The sequence below is a fragment of the Mus musculus genome, chromosome 18 (assembly GCF_000001635.26).
Source record: "Mus musculus strain C57BL/6J chromosome 18, GRCm38.p6 C57BL/6J".
Classification (NCBI taxonomy): Eukaryota; Metazoa; Chordata; class Mammalia; order Rodentia; family Muridae; genus Mus; species Mus musculus.
The window spans coordinates 23,309,081-23,326,943 of record NC_000084.6 but is presented as its reverse complement, the minus strand read 5'-3'; the positions used below and the strand labels follow the sequence as shown (position 1 = coordinate 23,326,943).

Below are 17,863 nucleotides of genomic sequence, written 5' to 3'. Positions count from 1 at the left end.
TCCAGAAGAAAATATTTTTGCCCTATAGTCTTTATTTAATCTAACAAGGACTGGTTCAACAACTTGGAAAAACATATCTATCTATCTATCTATCTATCTATCTATCTATCTATCTATCTATCTATCTATCTCATCTATATCTATCCATATATATCTCATGCACATCTATACTATGGCTATATCTATACCTACACACACACACATATATACTTACACACAGACATATATATACTTACACACATGCACGCATATATATATATATATATATATATATATATATATATATATATATTCAATGTATAATTTTATATCAAAGGAAATAAGGATACTTCTGGATAGGTGTTCCTCTAATCTAAGTTTGAATGTGGATTTCGAATCACTGCATTTTTTTTAAACTCATAATCATTTTCACTACACCCAGGTAGATGCTATTTCAAGGAATGGAGAGTACTAAATGAAAACACAGTACAACCGAGGACAGCAGGCTTCCAGTGTGCTTCAGGGGAAGGCAGCCATGGCAGTGGAGAGGGCCAGACTTACTTACTACTATGCTGCGCCAGGACAGCTGCTCAAGGAAGGAGAGATCACTGACCTGGAGTGGGGGTGTTGGGGTGGTAGGAGTAGTGCTTGTGGTCTCCGCCCCTTAAAGTGGTGGTCTGCTCTGTGACCCCTCTAACACCAGCATCTAAAAAATCATTTAAGTTTCAGTTATTTGGGACTAGAGCAGCTGTAACTTTTAAGATCCACCGTCCCAGTCATGTAGAATGTAGTTTACATTTGCATAAATGCATAGGTTGCATGTCTACAGCCCTGTAATAAACTTTTTCTTGTCCTCACTATGTACAACTGAAAACCATGGATACGGCACATGAAACACACATACAATGGCCTGAAAGCTGGAGAAAGAGGGGGAGGTAGCTGTAGAACCTGAAGGTCCAAGAAATGAAGTAGTGAATGCCTTGACATTTTCTGTTGCTTCATACATCAAAAGATACCAGTCAAAACAGACCTTTTCCTTTGCTTGTGGTTCTGCTCCATTTCTCCATTCATGTATAGTTCACGACTCCCTGCCTAAGAAGGGGTGCACTCACACTGGGTCTTTCCTTATCAACTAACTTAATTAAGATAAAATCCCACATAGAACTGTCCATAGATCAAAATAATATAAAGTCTCTTGTAACTCCTGCCAGGTCATTGTGAATTGTGTCAAGTTGACAGTGAATGCTGACAGTCAGTAAACTGTGTTTACTACAAATTAAAAAAATGAAAAAGCAGACGAGAAAAATATAAGGAAGAACAGGGAATAAATTTAGAATGAAAAAAAAAAAACCCTACAACAGTATAAAATTTAGTAGATTGGCCAATAGCAGTAGGAAAGCAACAGGAAATAATTTTGAAGCTGGAAAATAGAAACATAGAGATTACCAAATTTGAATAATAGAGAGGATTCAGATTGGAGAAAGCAAAATAAGGAAATGGAAGTAGGCCAGATAACAATTCTGAGATTTATAGTAGATTATAACCCTGAGAAACTATTAATATTGTCTCTTACAGATAAAGGAATTCTATAGATAGAGTTAGGTTACAGATCTTGTCCAAGGAGAATGTCACTCATGGGGAGTGGTTACTCATGGGGACCTTTCCTATTTTAAATATAGGGGCCTTAAAAGAAGGAAACCCAGGAGAAGATTTGGCTGTAGAAAGGGAATGAATGCTCTGGGGACAACAGCTGTAGGTTAAAGGGATCCAAGTGAGTTTAAGTTAAAGAATATAGGTGACCTTCAGGGTCAGGGCAGGGAGAGGCTATGCCCTAAAGACCACACAGAGAAGCCCTATCAATAGCCTGACTTTAGCAGGTGAGACTGATTTATGACTTGGCCCAAACAGAACAACTCTTTGACCAGGCACTGGCATGTAACAGAAGAGAATTACACCCTGTAGCACTATGACAACATATCTAAAATTCATGCCTCAGTGACATGGGAGGAAAAAAGAAAAGAAACATGAGATGCAAAAAACTGATTAAAAATTGATGGCTGAATACTCCCCAAATTTGAGAAAAGACATAAAACTTAAGATTTAAGCAACAGATTTAAGACCCAGGATATCACACCCCAAGTGAAAAAATACTTCCCTTAGCACATCAGAGTAGTCTATAACAATGGAGCCAAAAATGTCCCTTCAAGTAAAAGGATAATGATATTTTTCCTACAGGAGGAAACCAACAGGGATGGAGTGGATTTATCATCAAAAGACTTCCAGGCACAAGGAGGAACACATTTTAAGTGTTGTTAAATAAGAATTGTAAGATAAGAATACTATCTAGTAAAAATTCCTCCAAGCCAGACAAGAAAACAAGGTGTTTTTTTTTTTTCAAAGATTTTTATTTTGTCACTAGGAGATTTGACTTACTTTTAAAGGATGCATTTGAAATAATATCTGTAAGGGTGTAATAGTGGCATACATACTCTCTAAATGAACTTAAGATTTGCTCAGCAAGAGGGAACCCATTCCTGGTACTGGAACCCTAGCTAATGAACCAGGACTAGTAAAGTCCTGGATTTTTGGAGAGGAGCTTACAACTGCTACTTTACTAAAACAACATAATCCCTAAATACATTCAAAATAATTTTCCTTCTATACAAGTAAGTACAGTCCTCACCCCCTCATCAAAGAAACTTTGCAACATGCAGACACTATGGCAGAAAACTGTAACCAATCAAGATGCAGAGCTGTGGAGCCAAGTCTCAATGGATACAATTTTGAAACACTCCAGCAATTAAGCTGAAGGAACATAGAGAAGATTGGGGTGGAGAGACTGGAAGGCCTAGAAGGTCAGGAAGTTTGCTGTGAGACTGTGTTCTAACCTCAGAAGCTATCCATGTAAAGTCTCACATGATTGCTCAAACATGAGCTGAAGAAAAACAGTAGACATGCCAAAGTAGACAGGGGTCACTAATAGGTCTCAGACCTAATAAATGCTGAATGTGGGAGAAATAGTCTTCCCCAGGGAAGTGCACAGCCACACTGTCAGCCCTGAAAACACACATACAAGTATACTGACTATATAGACTGAGCAGGTTGAATTTAGAAATATGTATGACTATACATATATGCACGTAACAATTAACGAAAAACGAAGGCCTGAAAAAGCAAGAAAGAGTATGTGGGAATATTTGTCAGGGAGGAAGAAGAAAATAGAAAGTGCTAATCTGTAACTCTGTATTCAAAATGAGGAATACAGCAAATCTCCTGGTGAATAAACAAAACAAAACAAAACAAAAGAACAGCCTAAGGAAATACTCCAAAGAAAAGGGAGGGCTGGAGTGATAATAAAGACTATGGACTCAAGTTCAGCTCCACAGCTGCTATATAAAACTCCAAGAATGGTCACGTATGTCTATAAGTGTAGTGACAGTGGGATAGTATAGGGGGCAGTGTGATCCTTCATGCTCACTGGCAACCCTATCTGTCTAATCTATGATCACTGTTAGAGATCCTGTCTCCAAAGACAAGGAATCCAGGAAGACACATCAGCTTCTGGCCTGTACAGACACTTGTACACACATATATAGCACACACAATAAACAGCTAACAACAAACAAACAGAAACAAGAAATAAGGAATCTGAGAACATCAATGATGTTTTAAAAGAACATGGCAAGCAAAAATATGGCTAAATCAGATTGAATTTTTACTGTCTTCTTGAACTCTCTAAATGATATTTTACAGTTAAAGAATACAAAACACCCATAGAAGGAGTTACAGAGACAAAATTTGGAGCTGTGACGAAAGGATGGACCATCTAGTGACTGCCATATGCAGGGATCCATCCCATAATCAGCTTCCAAATGCTGACACCATTGCATACACTAGCAAGATTTCGCTGAAAGGACCCAGTTATAGCTCTCTCTTGTGAGACTATGCCGGGGCCTAGCAAACACAGAAGTGGATGATCACAGTCAGCTATTGGATGGGTCACACGGCCCCTTATGGAGGAGCTAGAGAAATTACCCAAGGAGCTAAAGGGAACTGCAACCCTATAGGTGGAACAACAATATGAACTAACCAGTACCCGGGAGCTCTTGTCTTTAGCTGCATATGTATCAAAAGATGGCCTAGTCGGCCATCACTGCAAAGAGAGGCCCATTGGACACACAAACTTTATATGCCCCAGTACAGGGGAACGCCAGGGCCAAAAAGGGGGAGTAGGTGGGTAGGGGATTGGGGGTGGGTGGGTATGGGGGACCTTTGGGATAGCATTGAAAATGTAAATGAGGAAAATACCTAATTAAAAAAAAAGAATAAGCTGTGACACTCTCTAATGTGCTAAATACACACAAAGGAAATAGTTAACATAAGTATAAATGAGATACGATGAAGAGGGATGTGAGACTTCTATACTTTACTCAAATTTAAAAGTCATGGCAATAGACTCTGAAATAGTCTATGACTATGATGCAATGCTTGTCACAGTTGCTAAAACTGATTATAAAAGCTGCATATTTTGAACACTGTACACAAAGAAAAATGACATTGTAAAAATGTCTTAATAACTAGTAAGATGGTAGAAAAATTACCAGAGAAAATAAAAAGAAACTAAAGCAGTAGATTTAACAACTGATAGATGGATGTTTAGTAAATGTGAATAGCACAAAAAACCTAAAAAATACATGAATGGAAATAAAAAATACAAGACAACCATATTTATCTATAAAGAGCTTAAGTAGTCTGCAACAACTTAAACAGATTCAAAGTGTGATGATAGAAAAAGAAGTGTGTAACTATCAAGTAAAGAAAAAAGTGTATATTACTACCAATAAATAAGATCCAAGAAAACAAAATTATCAAATACAACAAAGAGTATTATGAATGAGTGAAGTGTCAATGTATCAGGAAAGTTAGCAATACTAAGTGTGTGATGAAATAACAGTTACAAAATATACAAATCCAAATTGATAGAAGTTAAAGGAGAAATAATGGTAAACATTGTGCATTTTCACCAGTGAGACCATTAACAGACATTCAATGAAAATATTACAACAATACAATCAACCAATATAATTAAATATGTGTCAAAAGGTTACCTACATCAGCATGCTCTTTGCAAACATAAAACATACACCAAAAGTGTCCCACATATTCAAAAATAAAATACAAATGCACAATAAAAAACTAAAAAGAATAGATTAATAAAAATATGATCCAACCATATTTATCTATAGAGAGCTGATATAGTTTGCAACAACTTAAGAAGATACAAAGTGTGAGCCATTGGCATTTGGTTGCTGCTGGAATAGGGAATGTCAGAGGGTTTGTTTGTTTCTTTTGTTTTGTTTTGTTTTTTTGTTTTTTCGAGAGAGGGTTTCTCTATGTAGCCCTAGCTGTTCTGAAACTCACTCTGTAGACCAGGCTGGCATTGAAATCAGAAATCCTCCTGCCTCTGCCTCTCAAATGCTGGGATTAAAGGTGTGTGATACCACTGTCCGGTGTCAGTTTTCTTTAATGTGTGACCTCTGGTATACTGGTAGCACTTCAGGGCAGACTTCATACCCAGGAGTTCTCAGTCAAAATTAATTTTAAACATACAAAATATAAGCACCAACCAAATTAGAAGAATGGAAATCATGCAAAGTGGTTTCTCTGACCATAATAAATAAAACCAGAAACCCTAACCAGGACAAGTAGCAGAAAATCGGTAAACACCAGGAATACATAGACGCATATGTCAAAGAGGAAATAACAAGAAATTCATAGCGCTAAGTGCATATAATTGAGAACAATAGAAAATGTATAGGGGACTTTCAGGATAGCATTTCAAATGTAAATGAAGAAAATATTTAATAAAAATGAAACGAAAAAGAAAATGTTTAAAGAAATAATTTGTGTTTTCTTACCAGAACTATAAAATATGAACAAATATAAACACAATGAAAGAAACATGGAAAATTATTATAAAAGCAGAAATCAGTGAAACAACACATTGAAAAACAACAGGGGAAAAATAAATGAAGTAGCATGTTCTTTTACAATGTAAATAAAACTGGAACAAACTCTCATAAGACTGAAAGAAGACAGAACACAAATGAACTACATTTGGAGTAAGACAAAGGATATCTCTTGAGACTCTGCTGATTTCTAAAGAATACTAAAAGACATCTGACTTATTCTATACAATTACACTCGATGTGTTAAATAAAGTGGACAGATACCTCAACATTTCAAATTTCCACAGCTGACACAGCATGAAGGACACTAGAACTGCAGTGTGAATATAGTACTGACTTACTGAACATCTGACTCCATCTACACCACAGAGCCTTAACTCTGAGCATTTCACAATGTAACAATACCAAGAGGCAGTCCTCTGAAGAGGTGGCTGAGTTAAAATGCAGTTTTTAGGGAGGTTCCTAATTTAATGTGCCACATATTCGTATGGGAATAGGAAAGTTTACAAAAAGAAGCCGGGCTGCTGCTGTGTCCTGTGAGGAGACAGCAAAGAAACAGTCACCTGCCAATCAATCTGCCATTCAAGGTGAGAGAACTCAAGACCAATCAAATAAAACGTGCCGACAGCTTGATCTTGGAATGTCAGTCCCCTGAACTATGATTCATTCTCTCTCTCTCTCTCTCTCTCTCTCTCTCTCTCTCTCTCTCTCTCTCTCTCTCTCTTTGCTTCTCCCTCCCTCTCCTCTCTCTCTTTTATCTCTTTCATTCTCCCTCTCCCTGTCTTTTCTCTTTTCTCTTTCCTTTCTCTTTTGTCTTCTTTTTACCTCCCTCCCTCCCTCCTTTCCTTTCTGTTCTGTTTTCCTTTCTTTCTTTTTAAACACAGGCTTTGTCTGTGTAGCTCAGGCTATCCTGGAACTCACTCTGTAGTATACCAGGCTGTCCTAGAACAGAGGATCCACCTGCCTTTCCCTCTCAAGTGCTGGGATTAAAGAAATGTACCACCACCACCACCTGGAATGAAGATCCTTATGGCAATTAAGCCACTTAGTCTAGAATATTTTCCCATGACAGCCCACGAAGAATGATGTTTCATTTCCTCACAGCTGTCATCAAATCCCTGACAAAAAGCAATGTGAGGGAGGAAGGGTTTGTATTGGTTCACCGTTTGAGGATGTAGTCCATCATGATGTGGAGTCATTGTGTCAAGAGCTCAAGACAGCTGGCCACATTGTACTACAGTCAGAAAGTGGCGAGGTGTGGATGCTTATACATGATGGGCTTTCTCAACCCATAGAGTTGCACCTCACACACTGGAGCCAGATCCTGTCATCTCAGGTAGCCTAATCTGGACAATCCTTCACAAATATGTACAGGTTGTTTCTTCAGTGATTCTAGATCCTGTCACGTTGACCATCAGTATTAAGCACCACATAAGTATGGTATTAAAGTGATTTATTTCATAATTAAATTCTAACAGAAGAATACCCCCTCTTGCTCAAATGGCTCCATTGGAGAATGGGGCTAAGTATTTTAAAAATGAATAACAATTAAGAGAAGGAAGAGCACTCCAGTTAATTTATGAAGCTATTGTTCTCCTGACACCAGTACTAATGACAGCACCCTACAGTGCAGACTGAAGTTTGGTCTTCACTATGACGGGAATAAAAGAGTGTGGAAGTTTTTAATAATAATTTGAAAGGAAATCAATGGTGAAAATCTGAAAAAAAAATGAAGAAATGGAATATGTTCTTCACATAAAGAAGAGCACTTGATTAGTAAATAGGATTGTCTACTGCTCCGGTTTTCAGTTTACCAATGTTTTTGTTTTTATTTTTAAGAATTTCATACATGTATGCAAGGCAGTGTGACACCAACCCCAGATTCCTCTTCCATGTTGTGGTGGACATGTCAGCCTTCCAACTTCATGGCTTTCCCCTCTGTAATCCACCAAGTCCAATCAGTGTTGATTGGTGTGCATAGGGGTGTGGCCTTGTACTGAAGCATGGTTAACCTATCAGTGAGCACATCTTTAAAAAGACTAATTCTCCATCTCCGCAGCTCTCTACTCCAGCAGCTCTCTACTCCAGCAGCTCTCTACTCCAGCAGCTCTCTACTCCAGCAGCTATCTACTCCAGCAGCTCTCTACTCCAGCAGCTATCTACTCCAGCAGGTATCTACTCCAGCAGCTATCTACTCCAGCAGCTATCTACTCCAGCAGCTATCTACTCCGGCAGCTATCTACTCCAGCAGCTCTCTACTCCAGCAGCTATCTACTCCGGCAGCTATCTACTCCAGCAGCTCTCTACTCTGGCAGCTATCTACTCCAGCAGCTATCTATTCCAGCAGCTATCTACTCCAGCAGCTATCTACTCCAGCAGCTCTCTACTCCGGCAGCTATCTACTCCAGCAGCTCTCTACTCCAGCAGCTATCTACTCCAGCAGCTCTCTACTCCAGCAGCTCTCTACTCCAGCAGCTCTCTACTCCAGCAGCTCTCTACTCCAGCAGCTCTCTACTCCAGCAGCTATCTACTCCAGCAGGTATCTACTCCAGCAGCTATCTATTGGTAATAGCTCCTAGGTAAGGTGTCACTTGGAGATTGACAGTTTTTTTCTAATACAGAAAAATAATTCTAAAATTTGCATGTAAAAACAAAGGAACTAAAGTAGCTGAAGAAACTTGAAAATAAAGTGGAATCTATTTATATAATTTCAAGATACAAAAAATAGTCGATATCATTAGCTATTAAGCAAATGCCAATGAAAACCACAATAAGACACCACTACCTACCTAACGGAATGGCTAAAGTAGTCATAATAGCAATAAATCTTGGTAAAGATTCCCAGTCAGTCCATCATGCATTATTTTTAATGGAATAAATTTTTCTTTATACTGTTCAAGGAGTTTGACAGTTTCAAATAAAAATATAGAAGTAATTCCTGATATTTTATCTCCCCCCAAAATAACACTGTATTTAGACAAAATATGTATATAGATAATCATAGTTGTTTTTATTGTAGCAGTCAAAAGCTGAGAAAAATCTGTATTTTTGACATTTGAATGCCTAAACAAACTATGCCACCATGCACACCACAAAATGCTTATTATCCATAAAATTTAGGTTGTTTTCTGAGACATTCTTGTCTACACAGACAGATCTCTCTCCAGAGACATGTATTGAATGTACAAGTAAACCCTGGCCCTTCTGCAAAACTGCAGAAGTGGGAACTAAGTTATTCACTTCAAGGAACTAAGAAAGGAGGAGAACTGGAGGAAAGTTGTTGCAGCCATGAAAGGCCAGCAGAAGTTGGCCCCTGGTGATGAAATTTGTCTGTCATTTTATCAGTGTCAGAATGCGGCTTGTAATACAGTGTTATGGTTTTGCAAGTTGATGCAAGATGTTGAAAGATTGGGGAGATAGGTAATGGAGTAGTGGGTTACGTTTTACCACTCTCTACTGCACCCTTACACAAGTGCTAACTATCTTACTATAAACAGCTTCTTCTAAAATGTGAATTGGTTACATTCTGACTATGCAAATTATGTCTTTCAATAAAGAGAATGGTCACAGTACCTACTGGACTTTACGTGTGTTTATTTTTATAACTAATGCATAATAGCACAGCTATTTTGTCCATATTATGAACTGGCTCCATATACATATAGCTGTTTCAGTTTCTATGTAATGCTGGTACAATCAAAGAAGTTGAGTATGTCCAACTCAATAGCTGAGTAGTCTGTACAGTCTGTGTATTGTCCTTGGCCTGTAATGCCTGTCAGATAGGTCATCTGAGCATTCACCCAAATAAAACATCTCTCATCATTCCGTGACTAAAACAGCTCCTGCTGGAGAAAAACGGCAGCTCGCGCTTCACAATCACTCTACCTTTCGACTTCTTCACTGAAGGTTTTATATAAGAATACTTCGTTCCTTCTTAGAATGGGGAACAAAATACCCAAGGAAGGAGTTACAGAGACAAAGTTCAGAGCTGAGATGGAAGGAAGGCCATCCAGAGATGGCTCTGCCCCACCCAGGGATCCATCCCATAAACAACCACCAAACCCAGACACTATTGCATATGCCAGCAAGATTTTGCTGATAGGACCCTGATATAGCTGTCTCTTGTGAGGCTATGCTAATGCCTGGCAAATACAGAAGTGGATGTTCACAGTCATCTATAGGATGGAACACAGGGCCCCCCAATGGAGGAGCTAGAGAAAGTACCCAAGGAACTGAAGGGGTCTGCAACCCTATAGGAGGAACAACAATATGAACTAACCAGTACCCCCAGAACCGTGTCTCTAGCTGCATATGTAGCAGAAGATGGTCCAGTCAGCCATCAGTGGGAGGAGAGACCCTTGGTCTTGCGAAGATTATATGCCCCATTACAGGGGAACTCCAGGGCCAGGAAGCAGGAGTGGGTGGGTTGGGGAGCAGGACTGGGAGAGGGTATAGGGAAAATATCTAATAAAAAAATACTCTAGTTCTTACATTTTAACACAGAGATCATAGTAATTCTACTTTTACATTAAATAATGAAGTACATTAGATGAAGGAAACTTACTAATTTTATGTGATACCAATTAAATGTAGCCACTCAAGTTTAACAAGGATGTGGTAGAATTGCCCTTTTTCGCAAGGGGGGGGTGAGTTAGATATGATCACATGACTTTTCTTAGCCAATGAAATATAGGAACTGTTGAGTACCACTTTTTGGTAAAAGATTATACCAACTGTAGTGCTTAGACATAGTCTCTTGTGCCATGATAAAATATAACGATATCCAGGAATTCATATATTTGTATACTTGAATGAGGAGGATGCAGGATAGAATCTCCCATTGACCATTACATATTATAATATTAGCAAGAAAAAAAGCCTTTGTCATCGTTTTCAACCACTGAGGTTTGTGTTTATTATCACAACATAACTTACTAATTATTCATATTTGATACACAAAATACTATTGTAGGACACCACACTATAGCATTAAACTGTAAATTCTATTTAGTGTTATCCATAGCATTGTTTACTCTAAGGTGTACATACTAAAAAACAAATCAAATGAAAAAAATTGAGCTTTGTATATTTTTAGTTATAGTGAATAAATTACTTATGGTAAATCTACTTATTTTAAATAAATAAGAAGCATAATTTTTCTATGATACCAGGCTTTGTATGAGCAGAATACACAAAGAGATAATACATCATATACATCCAAGGGATACATAAGTCATGGAAAATATGACTGCTACCTTCAGCCTTCCCGAGAGCTTCAAAGAAGAGACAGACTGCATTTGTTCACCATGTGTGTATTCATGCTTGATATTGATTATGTCAGCTGCTCAGCAACATTCACTAATGTTTATGTTTTGATACTAAGCAAATACCTTTGATTGCATTACCATGTTTATGCAATTATTATTTCTCTTTATTAATGACATGTTCCATGGAATTAGGTGAACATTAGAATATAAAATTTTATCTACTTTTTACCACAACAATTACATTGATTTATGTCAAACGATCACAATGTAAAATGTAGCAAGTCATTTTCATTGTATCTAGATAATTTAATGGAATTGTTTACATTGTACACTCTAGTCTCTTTGAGGTACTCAGCCTAGACAGACATTGGGGGAAATGGTATGGGTGACTGGGAAATCTGAGTTTATCACTGGTCATAGAGGCTCTAGCTATTATGGATGTATCCCAAGTATTCGAAATGCTGAGTGTCATTCTCTTAACATTGAGAACGTCGGTGTAATTCAAGTGCTTACATTTTAAAATTGAACATACACATGATATAAAGTTGGAAATTCCTCACACTCTGTCACTCACCCCCTGTTGTCCAGATATTCATTTATATCCTGCTTTTGTATATATTTAGCTACTAAAATATGGCAAAATTTGTTGATATAAAAATCATTTTTTTTTCTGCCAGACTTTATTAGAGGAAATAAAGGAACAAATTCCGAAAATTCACGTTTCCCAACACTGATGGAAATGAACCCTGGAACTTCAATACTCAAATGTAAAACTCATATCTAACTCTTAGACTGTGGTTATGAATATTGTTTTTATGCTTTAGGCTTTCCTTCTTTAATAACGAATGATAGATGATTACAATAAAGGCAGAATCTATATGGCTATTTTGTGAAATGAACATTAATTAGCTTATACAGAGCACATAGGATAATATTCATCTCATAGAAAATAGGTCAATAAGTAATACACATATTCTCTCTCCTCTCCTCTCCTCTCCTCTCCTCTCCTCTCCTCTCCTCTCCTCTCCTCTCCTCTCCTCTCCTCTCCCCTCCCCTCCCCTCCCCTCCTCTCCCCAAACCTCTATGCTGCCCTTGGGCATTTCAGCAGATCTTAGGAAACTAGTGATGAATCAATTAAAATTCTATTTGAGACATTTTGTGACCTTAACCACAACCAAAAAAATAAAAGCACCGTTTACTTTGAAGGCAATTCTTCAAGGAAAGGAAATAAATGATGTTTATTAAACCTTCATAGATTTTTGGGAATAGGGTAATAACCAAACAAGGGTAGCAATTTCTCCAATGTGCTTTGAGATGATAGGAGTTCTGCAGTCCCAACCATGTCCACAGGGCACAATGACAGGAAAGCTAAATGACTACCAAAGAGAGACTCATGCCTCTGACTCAGAAAATGATTCAGAAAGCTGCCCTGCAAACACTGCAGAAGAAAACCGGATCAACACTTGGCACATCACTTCTCTACAAATATTACCACTTTTCATTTATTCCTGGGCCCTGTTTTAATTTCTAGGACCTATCCAGGAATCCCCTAACACTCAGTAAACATCTCATTAGAAGAACATCATTTATTAAACAAGACCATTTTTTCCAATGACCTTTTAAAAGCTTCTCCTCTGATGGCCAGTGCTCACACATCAACCCTGTCCTCCCAGTGTGCAGAGCTCACTCCCTGTTCCCCATCCAGCACCAGGCACAGGGGGCACTCTGCTCCCCACCAGGGATAATACAAAAGTTTTCCCAGACCAGAGGGGTGGGACAGTGAATGGGAAGCCAGGACAGAACCCCAACATTAGATAAAAGTAGCAAGCAAATGCTATATCTAAAATAAGGATCAGAAGCAAAAAAAACTAGAACATTTTTGAATCAGTTATAAAAAGACACTGATATCCACAGGGGATTATGACTTCACAACAATCCGCATTTTATATAAGGATTTTGAATATATCAAAATATCATGTCAGTATTTAAAACCAAATTTTATTTATATTTAACTTATTTATACATTTATTTTATTTTATTTTATTTTATTTTTCCCTCTTTTTTTACCTCCTTATAGGTCCTTTCTCTCTCTCTCTCTCTCTCTCTCTCTCTCTCTCTCTCTCTCTCTCTCTCTCGTGTGTGTGTGTGTGTATGTTTCTATTTAAGTGTTTTTATGGGATTCTTAGTGTGTAAACAATAAAGTGTGTCTCTGCACTCATATATCTTTCTTGTCTTGAGTTCTTTTCTTTCTGTTTGCTTGCCTTGTCCTATTCTGATGTACTATTTTTTCTATACCTTATTATATTTTACTATTATACCTTAGAAGCCTGTTGTTTTCTTTTTTTTTTAATTTTACAATTTCAGGTTCCCCTCCCCCCACTTCCCCCCCACTCTATAAACTTTCCCTCTCAGGTCTCTCCCTCCCTCCCTCCCTCCCCACTTGTGATTGCTTTCTTCTCTCTCCCAAGCGAGACTGAGGCATCCTCACTTGGGCCCTTCAGCTTGTTGAGCTTTTTGAGTTCTGTGGACTGTATCTCGTGTATTCTGTATGGTATTTTTTGTTTTTTATTTTTGTGGGTTTTGGCTAATATCCACTTATTAGTGAGTATATACCATGCATGTCCTTTTGGGTCTGAGTTACCTCACTCAGGATGATATTTTCTAGTTCCATCCATATGCCTGCAAAACTCAGGATATCCTCTTTCTTAATAGCTGAGTAGTACTCCACTGTGTAAATGAACCACATTTTCTGTATTCATTCTTCTGTCATGGGACATCTAGGTTGTTTCCAGCCTCTTGCTATCACAAATAAGGCCACTATGAACATAGTGGAACACTTGCCCCTGTGGCATGGTGGAGCATGGTGGAGAGTGGTATAGTTGGGTCTTCAGGTAGATCTAGTTGCAATTTTCTGAGGAACCTCCAGATTGATTTCCAGAGTGGTTGTACCAGTTTGCAATCCCATTAGCAATGGAGGAATGTTCCTCTTACTTTTCCAAGTCCTATCCAATGTATTACTAAATTGCAATACTGTGAGCACAGTTTGGTGCTCACATGTAAACTTGTAGACATACTGCAGGGATGGGAGCACTAACCACTAGAGAGTTGGTTTTTATCACGTGTCTACAGATCTTGTTTTCATGATCACGTGATGCAGTTGGACTTTGGACTCTTTTACTTAAAATTTTGAAAGTGTGAGTTTAAAATTATGCCAACTGAATTTAATTCAAGAGAAAGGCAAGAATGAAAGGCAACCCATGAGTGTCGAAGTAAGCGAGAAACTTTTATGTGCACAAGCAATTAAATGTACTTCAAAAATAACAGAGGAAGACTTACAAGAGACAGCTGTCCCCAAAAGTGCATCTTATAAAAGCTCCATGATAAGCTGATGGGATAGCTTAGATGACTCTCTAAGCAAGTGAGCTGGGCGGAGCCCACGGAGACCTTCCTTTTCATCACGGTTCATTACAAGCAAGTGGATATGCTTAAAAGTATGTCGATTTAGAACTAATGAGAAAACTTGGTTTCAGTCTTCATTTCTACATAATTGTGTAGACAGTGCATACAACTGGATAAAGCCAGGACGCACATAAGTGCCCTCAGAACACAGTCTGCCCTTTGATCAGTGACAGTTGAAAGAGAATCGCATAAGCCTTTTACTTGGCTGCCCAAACCCCTGTCAGATTGATTGCATTAAAGATAATGAAACTTACTAAAAATTCTGCAAAATGAAAATGGTATTCTGAAGAAAATCCTGAGCAAGAAAATCAATGATAGAAAAATCTATTCTTTAAACAAATAGACTAAAAGCTTAGAAGCTTACCCTTAATTGTAAACAAACACATAGCTTGAGCCACCTACATGACGATAGTTATGTCAGTGGTAGATCTCGACTACTGAATTTTAACCTTGTTGTTACATCCTGCATTGGTCAATCATAATTCTATGAAACTTGGTGAACTGTGTCAAAAGGAAGCTATCCAATGGCTATTTGTAATAAAAATTACAAAAGAGAATTAGTTGTCCCAAATGTAGCCAGTGAAGGGGTTCATTTTCTGGAGGTTTTTGGTCACTTAGCATCTCCCCAAAGCTCAGAAGGGCCCTGGGAGGTAATAATGATACAACCCTGAGAAAGCTATGTTGCCTGGATATCCTTTAAGTGAGCAAAGAGGCTGCTGTAACACAACCTATATCTTATGCCAGTGGAAGAACTAAGAAAAATAGTAAACTAAACAACACCAAACTATTTATGTGCAACGATGAAATAAGTGAAGCAGAAGATAAAAATAGTAATAACAACTACATATACTGCAACAGTATAGATATGTATGTAAAAAGACCGGAAACCACAGTAAACATCAGAAGTGATGAGAGGTGAAAGGAAGGCTATGATGTAAACGTCAACTCAAAAGCTGTTTTTGAGCAAGAATGGAGCCACTGGGACTATCATCTATTGTCAGTATACATCCCACCCCGTCTCCCATTCCCCAGTGGCCCCAACTTCCACTCTTATCTTCCCAAAGCCACCAAGTCCTAAGGCCATCCAAGAGCAAAATTATAAGGTCAAGCCCTAATGATAGCTCTGCATCCAGTCCCAGCATGCCTTTGCCAGTCTCCTTTGGCTTCCGGCACTGGACAGAGTCCTCTCTACCTCCCACTTTGGGTACCAGAATGAACCTCCCAGCTGCCCTCTGTCCAGCCTAGAACTCCAAAGTGGGCAACAGGCTAGGCAGGCAGGGAGCCCCCGCAGTCCCCACTGCCCACTCTACCTAAGCGCTCCGCGCGGCCCCGCGTCGCACTGCAAAGCCCGCCCCACGCCGCCGTGGGAGAGACCAGCTCGCGGGTTTCCCGGTCAACCCCGGCCTCCCCCACTCTCCGCCAGACTTCCCCAGCCTCAGTGCTATCCCCTGCGGGGGCCGGCCACGCCGTCTCCCCGCGTCACAACCCACGACGACAGCGACCCCGAGAGCAGATCCCGACAGAACAGCTCATCCCGAGGAGCCGGCGCGGGGAGCCGTGGGCAGCCCCGATTTCGGGTGGGCTGCGGCGCGGGGGGAATCCACCTGCCACGCGCATCCCGCCGCAGCCGCCTCCGCCCCGCGGGCTAGAGGCGCCGCCCCGCCGCCCTGGGAGGCGCCGCCGCAGTCCGGGTCCCCCGCACACGCCGGGCGCGGGCGCACAGGTGGGAACCCCGCGAGTGGGCGCCGGGGCGCAGCCCTTCCCCGCCGCCGCAGCTCCAGACTTTGCCCGGCGCCTGCCCTTGCTAGGGCGCCCCGATCCCTGCGCAGAGGCGGCCGCGCGTCCTGGCGCCTCCAGGGCTCCGAGGCTCCGGGTGAGAAGGGACAGCGCCGCAGCCCAGTCCCAGCTCCCGCTCCTAGCCTCGCACCCGGACCCCCTAAACCCTTGAGCTCTCCCCCACCCCGAGCCGTCAAGGGAGCAGTCAACGTGCACACACACCTTGCAATGGGACCGGCGCCTGTGTCACCCACTCGCCAAACTCTTAGAAGGTGTCCATCGTCTGCAGGGAGGTGTGGGCCCGGAGTGGGAGCCGCTCTCAGATTATTTAGTAATGTTGGAAGTGCCGGGTCCGCTGCCAGAGTTGTGGGTCATGTGGGCACAGCGGAGGCTGGCTGCTGCCTGTACCAGGGTTTCCTGAGGATCCTGAAGCTATGATCTCATCCTCCTCATCCGCCTCCCCCGCCCCTATCCACGGACGCGCACGCACAGCACACACACACACACACACACACACACACACACACGCGTGCACACCCCCCCGCGCGTGCACACACTTACACAGTGTGGCACTAGCTTCTTCCTAGACCCAAATATTTCTCCTGGGAAATACAGTGTTTATACTCAGAAAGAGAGAGAGAGAGAGAGAGAGAGAGAGAGAGAGAGAGAGAGAGAGAGAGAGGAGAGAATCCTTCCAGATGAAGATTTTTCTCCTTCAAAGCTTGATTTGTGTGCTTTGTTTATTTCCTACAGTTTTCTACCCTCACGTGCAAGGTTTTGAAACAGCGTCCGTATTAAAATTAAATATAATGATCCTTTTTATATTGACCCAGATTTTGATTCAAACCCAAGGATTCAAACAATGTAATTTCCATTTAATATAGAGGCAAGGACAAGACAGGCTTGAATATGGAATAACAAGCATATCTTATATGTGTGCAGTGGTTGCCTATCCTAAGCTGCAAAGATTTCCCAAGCATTACCTCATTTATTTACAGAACATCCTTGCCGAGGAGGTGGCTGAGAAGGCAAATAGTATTGACACTTCAGAGACAGGAAGGCATAGGTAAGATAACATAACCCAGATAAGCACACACAAGTCAATGTCTCACCATAAATATTAATTACACACCTACTCAGAGGTTCCTTATTCATCATAATCAATTCCTAGAAGATAGGTTACTGAAAATAATGAAAATATTATTTTCTGTTTTCTATCAACTGAAATTGGAAATTCATTTTACTGTATGTATGTTTGCATATAATTCTCTTTGTGTGTTTGCATATATCTCCAGTTTTATATTTATATTTAATTTGATTTCTTTTGTATGTGTGCTTCCATACTCATTTGCATTTTTAAATTACCTAGATAGCAATTTCAAGCAATTTTAGTCAATGCATTTGGAGTAGTCA

General features: G+C 40.0%; 1 protein-coding gene across 5 annotated transcripts in view; it reads right to left on the bottom strand.

Annotated features, from left to right (window-relative positions):
- Positions 1-16,938, bottom strand: part of Dtna (dystrobrevin alpha) — a 349,714-nt gene extending 332,776 nt beyond the window's left edge. For 3 of the 5 annotated variants that reach the window (XR_001782337.2, XR_003952498.1, XM_030250320.1), the window contains exon 1: positions 16,673-16,938. The gene's annotated coding sequence lies outside the window, so the exon portion shown is untranslated. The remainder of the gene's footprint in view (positions 1-16,672) is intronic. The other 2 variants (XR_003952493.1, NM_001285813.1) reach the window with 2 other exon arrangements.
- Between the last annotated feature and the right edge of the window lie 925 nt (positions 16,939-17,863).